The sequence below is a fragment of the Mastomys coucha genome, unplaced genomic scaffold, assembly GCF_008632895.1.
Source record: "Mastomys coucha isolate ucsf_1 unplaced genomic scaffold, UCSF_Mcou_1 pScaffold3, whole genome shotgun sequence".
Taxonomy (NCBI): Eukaryota; Metazoa; Chordata; class Mammalia; order Rodentia; family Muridae; genus Mastomys; species Mastomys coucha.
The window spans coordinates 31,631,013-31,640,324 of record NW_022196909.1 but is presented as its reverse complement, the minus strand read 5'-3'; the positions used below and the strand labels follow the sequence as shown (position 1 = coordinate 31,640,324).

General features: G+C 45.2%; 2 pseudogenes; one reads left to right on the top strand and one right to left on the bottom strand.

Moving 5' to 3' along the window:
* The first annotated feature begins 1,217 nt into the window (after positions 1-1,217).
* Positions 1,218-2,155, top strand: LOC116074409 (annotated as a pseudogene).
* Positions 2,156-3,669: 1,514 nt separating this feature from the next.
* Positions 3,670-4,159, bottom strand: LOC116074871 (annotated as a pseudogene).
* Positions 4,160-9,312: the final 5,153 nt, after the last annotated feature.

Here is a 9,312-nt window from a genome sequence, read left to right as displayed (position 1 = left end):
TTATGGGTCAGTTTGGAATTGCTGTCACCGACTGGCCTATACTTGTTGAAATATTCCCCAGATAGCACATCTCTCATACTTGTGTGTAGAGTGTGTCCCATGCAAGGGGTCAGCTCATTTTCTTTTTGCATTTCAGATGCTGGCTGCTTTAGATCCTAGGCCTAACCTCATAGTTAGGAAAGATATTGTAATTTGAATGTTCAATTCCTGCCTGCCTAGGCCACACTTAACTTTCCTTAGTTCTGAGTCTGTGTCTTATGTGAGGTTTGTTGTATTTGGACTCTGACTCACTGATCCCGCTAGCTAACTAACCTACCAAGGGCTGAAAATTGTTTCCCTGGCTCTTGGCAAGGTGAAAGATTAGGCCCCCTGGAATCCCCTCCAGTGGTAGATTTCCATATGGTTTCACACCAGAGAGATGAATAGATCTTGAGGACTTTGGGGAAGTCACAGGGCAAATTCTTTTGATGGTTTTACTCATCTTTCCTTTTTTTTTTCCTTTATGTAGAGGTTAAAAAGCTAAAAACTACATTTCCAATACTACCTTACAACAGGAGCTCTGGGTATGAAATTGATTTTTTTTTTCTTCTTCTTGAATTAGATGTTCTTGTTCCAAGTTATACAAGACAGGAGGGAGGTGGAAGCCATTTTCCTGATTCATTCTTCCCCCTCTTGCTGTCAAGAAAAATGGAAATGGGTGATGTTGGGCATGCGCATTGTTGAGACTCGGCCCCCAGCTTCTGGAGGACCAAGGTCACATGACAGCCAGGTCTCAGCACCCGTATTCCAGTGTCCACTCTAGTTTCCAAATGATGATGGTTAGCTCTTCTGGGCTCTCTTTCCTGATTCTCAGGGCCCAGCAACATAGGTGACTTTGTGTTTGTACCTTGAATGGCAGCCTGGGATGAAGGCCACCTGGCTAGTCAGGTGCCTTGTGAGCCCTTCTGTGGATCTGGTTAACTGAAATCCCCTGAGTGAAGTCTCTCTTTGCTCAAAATAACTTTGAGTGGGACCTGGGGAGGTGGTTAAGTCAGCCACGTGATTGCCCTGCAAGTGTGAAGACCAGAATTCAATCCCCAGAATCTATGTTTAAGAAGTCAGCTCCCCAAGCTGACTTGTGAGGGGAAGCCTCCCTCCTGCTAGCCCAGAGGAGAAGAAATTTCTGGGGTGATGTGGAACCCTATGGCTTTAGTCATCCAGGTAGACCAGAACATGACATGGGACAGAAAATCAAGAGAAGAGAGGATAAGGAGGCGTGTGCCACGGGGAAGGTGTCAGGCAGGTGCCTGGTTAAGAGGTTAAGTAGAACATCAGTTGAAGCAAGGCTTTTCCGAGGAGCACAATACTTGGGAACCTGAGAAAAACTTGGCTTGTCCTTAGCTAATTTCTGAGTTTATTTTTATTAAAGGTATCTGAAAATGAACAAGGTTGAAAATAAACCCAGGAGAGTTATGGTTTTTTTATTGCTGTGGAGAGACAATGTGACCACGGCAATGCTTATAAAGACAAACATTTAATTGGGGCTGGCTTACAGCTCAGAGGTTTGGTCCATTGTCATCATGGCGGGAAACATGGCGGCACACAGGCAGACATGGTGCTGGAGAGGTAGCTGAGACTTCTCTATCTGCCTTGGCGGACAACAGGAAGAGAAGAGTGCCACACACTGGGCCTGGCTTGAACATCTGTGACCTCAAATCCCGCCCCCTCATGATGTACTTCCTTCAAAAAAAGCCACACCCACTCCCACAAGGCCATACCTCCTAATAGTACGGCTCTCTGAGCCCCTGGGGACCATTTATATTTTTTAAGCCACCAAACCCAGGGAGAAGTCAGAAGGTAAAAGGAAGAAATCCAATTTCTTGAACAATGCTGATGATATTAAATGATGAAGAGAAGGCTGTGGGGAGTAATGATACTGCTCAGGGCTTTGAGAGGAGACTGGAACCAGAAAAGATTGCTGGGGTAACAGACTCTCATGGTGACTTGACGTTCCTAACAAAACGGAATGGCACACGGGAAGCGGAGCTGGTTCTTATAAAAGATGCTAATGTGAAATGTCCACAAACTGTGGGAGCGCGTTTCTGAAGGGAGACAGTCATGGCACGCTTATCCAAAGGATGGGGAAGACAAAGAAAAAGACAGTGCCAAGGGCTAAAGGAAGGGGGTTGCATCTGCCATTTCTCTTTGTACACAGCACATTCACTTTTGGATTCCTCTTCCTTCCTCCATCCCTTCCTGTCCTAAACGCATCGGGTGAAAACCTTGCTTGTTCACCGTGGTCCACGGGAGAACACCAATAAAAAAGTCAGGTATGGTGACGAGCGCTTAGCATCCCAGCTCTGGTGAGGTAGAGACGGGGCAACACCCTAGACCTGCGGACCAGTCAGCCTAGTCTACTTGGAGGGCTCCAGGAGCCACGAAAGATCCAGTCTCAAAAAACCAAGGTGCATAGCTCTCGATGAATGGACCCAAGTGGAACCTCTGGCCTCCTACACACAACGTGCACACACGTGAATATGGACACATACACTCTACATTTCTGGGTTCGTGTTAACGAGTGCAGATACCTCAACTGGCTTCCGGCATGCTTCCTCCTGAAGCCAGTCCTCTTTCTCCTCTCTGGATCCTTGATCTGACGTGGAAGTAAAGACGGATGATAAGCCCCGCCCTTCCTCACGATGCTGGGGTGGCAGGGTACTGTTTGAAAAGGATGACTGCCAGTGTGTGAGCCAAGTCCCATACAACTTTAGACTTCAGTCAGGCACTCCACTTAGTTTCTTCCCAGATCTGGTGCCAAGCATGCCACGAATGTTTTGAAGAGGGTTCATCTCTGGAGACGACTGGCAGCCAGGCTCCCCGCTTTTGTTTTTCTTAGGGCTTTTTGAAAAGCAGATAGGAGAAATATACATTGATATGTGAACATGCTGGGTACCCTAGCCGCCTTTAATTGTTAAGATCGATCACTGTGGGCAATGTAGTCATCCTTCCTAGTGGGGAATGCTTTTTAATTTTGGGGGGGCGTGGGAATAATTGAATTGGTAATGGGAAGGTAGAAGTGTTGTGCTGTGTCAAGATATTCATTTCCCCCATAACTGTTGAGTAAATGTAGCCATTAGAGTCCGCACACAGCGTCCCTTAATCCTTTGAGTATTCAGGCAGCAGGCACGTCTCCTGCTGTGAGACGGATTTGGGCGAGATGAGCATTTTCAGAAAGAGAGGGAATCTGTTCCGCCATCTGGGGAGGGCAAAGTTAATCCCTTTGTGTTCAGCGTCGATTCAGGTGACTCGGGGGTGGGGGCTGGGGGAGGGACGAGAAAGGAGATAGTTCTGAATTCTGGCCAATGGCTGAATCCAGCTTTTCCTGCAGCAGCTGGAACCGAAGGCGTGCTAAAGGCAGAGGGAGCATCGTGCATACGCTCCTGAGGTCTTTCTGATGGTCAGAGGCGACTTCAGTTTTTGCACTAAAGGCACAGTTCTCTAAGGTGGCCCTGTCACACTTTTGGATTGGTTTTTCAATAGAAATTCCTTTTTAAGTGTCTGGGTGCTTTATGGCAAATGGCCTTGCTTCCTGTGGCGTGGGCATTCCCCACGCTAACCTCTTATTTTATTTCATTAACCCTTTTCTGAATGGTGATTACTGTGCAACCGTTTTTTTTTTTTGATTCAATAATTCAATAAAGTTTTATTTTCCCAAATGTACAGCTGATTGAACCTGTTCATGCATCTTCACCAGCAGCTGGGGCGTCTCCACCCTTTGTGTTTCTGGTGTAAATTACTTGGGCTCTGTGCTTTGAACTCAGCTTGATAAGTCCTTTACTAAGTAGCTCCTGGAGGGCTGCCCTGGCCAAGGAACCTCGAATCTTCAGTCTCTCTGAGACAACAGCTGGAGTGATGAGCTTATAGTTGGGAACTTCCTTACAGAGCTTGTCAAACAGGACAAGATTGTTCAACTTGTCCCAAACTTTGCCTTTGGACCTCTTCTTCTTTTTGGCCTTGCCACCAGATCTATTTACTGGGTCTTTGTCTTTTTTGGCCGACTTTCCGGCATCTTTCTTCTTCTTGACGTCTTTGGGCGGCATGGCGAAGCTCAGAGAGTCGGGTAGACCACCGCAGCCTCACTAAGATGTCGGAAGAAAAGGAAGCGCGGTGGGCCAACCATCCCAGAAACCTCTCACTGTGCAACCATCTTAAGGCAGATACTATGACTATCATTTTGTAAGTGGAAGACCCAAGAGACAAAGAACTTATCCACCAGTCGGGTGGTGATGGTGCACCTTTAATCCCAGCCCTTGGGAGGCAGAAGCAGGCAGATATCTCTGTGAGTTTGAGTTTACCCTGGCCTACAGAGGGAGTTCTAGGACAGCCAAGGCTACATAGAGAAATGTTTTAAAAAGCAAACAAACAAAACCAAAACCAACCAATAACAATAATTAAAAAAAAAGAAAAAAGAACACATCCACCATCATTGTAGACCACAGCATGGTTCAGGGTGCTGTAACACTGCTCTGCCAACCTACCCTCCTTGTCGTTTATATCCTGGGTTGATTTCCTTCATTTCTTTTCTCTAAGCAAGGGCTACCACATATTGTGCTGCTCTTCACTCACTTGGGGAGGCCGAATCCAGGACGCTGGGAACTGCATTGTAGTAGCCGGTGGGTCCAACCTTTCGGCCTTTCTGCACAAGACTGTCAACTACACAATTCGTGCTTAAAAACCACGTAATGGATGGACAAAGAGAAAATCTGAAAGGAAACAAACCTCAACATTTTTATTATTATGATGATTATTATTACTTTTATTATTCTTTACAGTCTGGTCATTATCCGCCTCCTGGTCCACCCTCTCACAGTTCCTCTTCCCATTCCTTCTCCTCCCTGTCTCCATGAGGATTTCTCCAACCCCTCCTCTCCCCTCTTGTCAGACCTCCCCATTCCCTGGGGCCTCAAGTCTCTCCAGGGTTAGGTGCATGCGCATGCGTACATCTTCTCACACTGAGGCCAGACCAAGCCGTCCTCAAAGGCTGTATATGTGGAGGGGGTGGGGCTGGGGGCTCGGAACAGCTCTTGTATGCTGCCTGGTTGGTGGCTCAGCATCTGGATCTCAGCCTTTTTAAGTCAGTTTCATCTCTTGTGTTGGGCTATATTCATAGCCATCCTGGTTGTATGTGGACACACAGGTCACGGTTCAGATGCGCCTGTTCTGGTTTGTGACCAGCATCTAGAGGTAGAGGAGTCCTTATCCAGGTTGGGCACAGGTAGATTAGCAACTTACTCTAGATGTGGCTTGTTTATTTAGGCACTTGGGTCCACCCTCCCTACCTCTTGTACCTTCATTGATTTCTGAAGCATAGATGAAAATTCCACCTGATAAAAGACTGTATTTCTTGATGTCTGTTTTTATTGCCTGTATGGGAGCTTTATTATATTCAAAAATACCTTTGGCTTTGATTTAAAGCCTCCAGCTATCTGGAAACTTTAAGAATTTTATTAACTATTATCATCATCATCATCATTGTGTGGTGTTTTGATTTTCTCGCCCCAGCTATGGTCATGCTTGCCTGGTGCTCACTGTGTAGCCCAGGCTAGCTTTGAATGACTCAGTGTTGACATTCTAGGTATGAGCTAGCGTGCCTGGCTTTTTCTGGGAACTTTTTTTTGGAGCATGCTGTATCTCTCTTCATTGCAAAACTGTTGAAGTTTAAAAAATATGAGCTGCCATGGAAGTTTTGCTACAGTGCTTAAATCAGACTGTAAAACTCAACTGCGTTTTAGGGCCCCATCGCTGTGCGAGGGCATGCTTCGAGTTTCGCTTGGTGGTGTCTGGTGAGCCCTGTCCTCTAATGTCAGTAGGATTGGTCGTGGAGCATGGTGTGACAGTGAGGTGGTATGTGACTGGAGTGCCCTTTTACAGCAGATACTTAAGGGGGAACAAATATTTTCCTAGACTAGTTCCCACCTCATAATCCTATTACTAATTTTCTTAGCCCTCAGCTATCTAGCACAAGGCTTTGCAAGTAGAGAATCTTAACATTTTTGATAACTGATCTGTGTGCTTTTTAAACAAAATCACAAATGTTCAATCTTACCAATAAAGACTTCGGAACCAGGTGCTGGGGTGAAAGCTACCTCAGAGGGGCAGAGAAAACACCCAGCTGTCCGAAAAGGAAGCTCTCCTTCTCCACACCATCTCAGAAACCTCTCAAGCTGAATGTCCCTCCCTTCTACTTCCTGTGCATCTCTCTATCCGCCCTCCTGACTTCCTCTTCCTCTTTATGACTTATTTCTATGTTTACTCCCTGTCAGCTGGTCACTTGCTCTGCCTGTTGACCTATGTGGTTGACTTTACTTAATCCTGTTTACAGTAAACAGATAGTTCATGGGTTAAAGGTGTGTGCTAGGGCTGAGCCACACCACAACCAGACACAAGTTTTTCCAGTAACAAAACAATAGTGGGGTTCACAGTGTCATCACATAGCCTGCATCAGCTCTGCCAAGTTCAAGTGAGTTAGTCAGGGTATGAAAAATAAGGACTGGGCCATTCTGATACATGGATGCAATCTGTTGCTTCCAGATGTAGTAGCATACTTGTTGTCTGAGGGTCTTACTGCTGTGAGCAGACACCATGACCAAGGCAAGTCTTACAAAGGACAACATTTACTTGGGGCTGGCTTATAGGTTCAGAGGTTCAGTCCTTTATCATCAAGATGGGAGCATGGCAGCATCCAGGCAGGCATGGTACAGGAGGAGCTCAGAGTTCTACATCTTTATCTGAAGGCTGCTAGGAGAATACTGGCTTCCAGGCCACTGGGATGAGGGTCTTAAAGCCCATACCCACAGTGACACACATACTCCAGTAGGGCCACTCCCTGAGCCAAGCATATACAAAATCATCACATTGGTCTTTGTGGCATCCAGTGACCAACCAATTAATGTTACATCTCATATCAACTCCTTTGATTTCCAACCTCATTTCTTGTTCAAGTGATGATTTTTGTCTCCACTCAAAGTGTTTGATTGGTGCAGTTGATTTGGGTTATAAAGAGCGACTTTTCATAGTCACTGTTTGCAAAGAATAATGAGTAAGTTTTGTCAATGGCTTGTTGTTGTGTTGTCTTAGTCTCGTATCTGTTGTTGTGACCAAACACCCAAGGCTGGGCTATTTATAAAGCAGGCAGCCCATTGAACATCTTATGGTGAAAGTAAGATATTTATCTCAGGCTGTATCTCTCAGTATTACCTTTGGTTGGAGACTAATTTTTATAGCCACAGACCATATTTGTGATCCACTAACTATTTCTGATTCTTCCTGGTGGGAGAGGGCAGGATGGGACCCTGAGCCTTTTGCTCATAGGGCCTTCATCAATCCATCTGTGCCAGCATTTCTCATTCTTGACCCTATCACAAGAGTCACATATCAGATCCCCTCTACACCAGATGTTTAAATTACAATGCAGAACAGTAGCAAAATTATAGTTATGAAGTAGCAACGAAACTAATTTTATTGTTGGAGCTCACCACAACATGAGGAAGTGTATATGAAAGGGTTGCAGCATTAGGAAGTTTGAGAACCACTGCTCTATCCTGTTGATTCTCAACTAACTACCTATTTTCTCTCTCTCTTTCTTCCTTGCTTCCTTGCTTTTTTCCTTCCCTCCTTCCCTCTTCCTCCTCCTCTCCCTCCCCCTCCTACACTCCCTCTTCTTCCTCCTCCTGCTTCTCTTCCTCCTCCTCTTCCTCCTCCTTCTACTTTTTGAGACAGGGTTTCTCTGTGTAACCACCCTGGCTGTCCTGGAACTCATTCTGTAGATCTAGGCCACCTCTCCCTCCTGAGTGCTGGAATTAAAGGCATGTCATGTGCTACCACTACCCAACTCTTTTTCTTTCTTTTTCTATACTGATATCTCCGTCTGCAGAAGAAAAGAAAAAAAAATTTTTTTTTTTTTTTTTGCATTTTCTTGCTGTCTAAATTACAATCAGCATCACCGTCATTCATTTTTAAAATTATTACTACTGTGTCTGTATGCTGTGGGTGGGCATGGGCATGCTCCTGCCTCAAGCTTGCATATGAGATCATACGTTTTTCAGGAGTTGCTTCTCTTTCCATTACGGCTTCCAAGTACTCAGCTGGGGTTATCAAGCTGGAGCAACAAATACTTTTACTTTCTGAACCATCTCACTGGCCCTGGTATTACCCTCAACGTCACTGCTATCTTGACATCCCTTCCTCCCACCATGTAGCAAACCCTCAAAGCCTTTATATGCTTCTCTTCTGCTGCTCAGTTTGTAGCTCATGAATTTTTGCTTCACGGAGATCAAATGTCTGAGCCAAGCTTATATAGACAGAAAATGTTTTTTTTTTTTTTTTTGGTAAAGCTGGTTAGATTTTCTCGGACTCTGTGTGTGTAAGAAACAAGTCCCATTTGAATGAGCTACTGATCATGAGAAAGAGAATATATTGCAAAGATTTGGGAGCCACTGTAAGAATGGAAGAAGGACTTACAGGAACCAGGGAAACTTTGGAGAATTTGGGGGCTGCAATCAATATTCTGGAGCCTGTGAAAACTTCTGTCTTGCCATGTCTACTTATTTTGTGAATTGCTAAATCTGACTACCCCTGGTGATCAGGGACACGCTTGTCATTAGATTTGCCCCAAACAACGCCCAGTGTCTATCTAAGGGACACAGATCAAATGGACCTCACAAATCTGTGCACCAGTTATAGAAAAGTGCCAGTAGATGGCACTCAAGCGTCTTTTTTCTAACAAAAGCCACTGGGTTTGAGAAAGGGACACATTTTCTACTTTGCACAAAGGTTTCTTAGGGGGTCCACGTGACTCCATCTTCCTGGACTTCTCAGGTTGTATATTCTTCTTGAATATGACCAAAGAAGAAAAGAACCTCTCCTGCAAGCTCCATCAGAGATGGCCTTAGTTAACATCTTTGATTGGACCAGGCTTGGTTTGCATCTTGGTTCAGTTCCTGTGGCTTCTACTGGCATCTGTGATTTAACTCCTCAGAGCTCACAGTTCATACATGCTTTCCTTTCTGCTTATGAAAGGTCTACTGCTGCCTACAAAACTCAGGAAATCCATGAATGGGTGTCAATGCACCTTTTTAAAGACACGTGTTCAAAAGCATCACCCAACTGCAGAGTCCGTTACCAAGGGAGATGGGTACATGCCTGCTACAGTTTGTTATGTCGTCTTTAAAGTCCAGGGGTGCCAGTGTCATAGGATGAAGGGGTAGTGTTGGCTACCAGCACCAACGTTAAAGAAAGGGTTCTTCTGGAAATAGGAGTTAGAAATAGATAGGA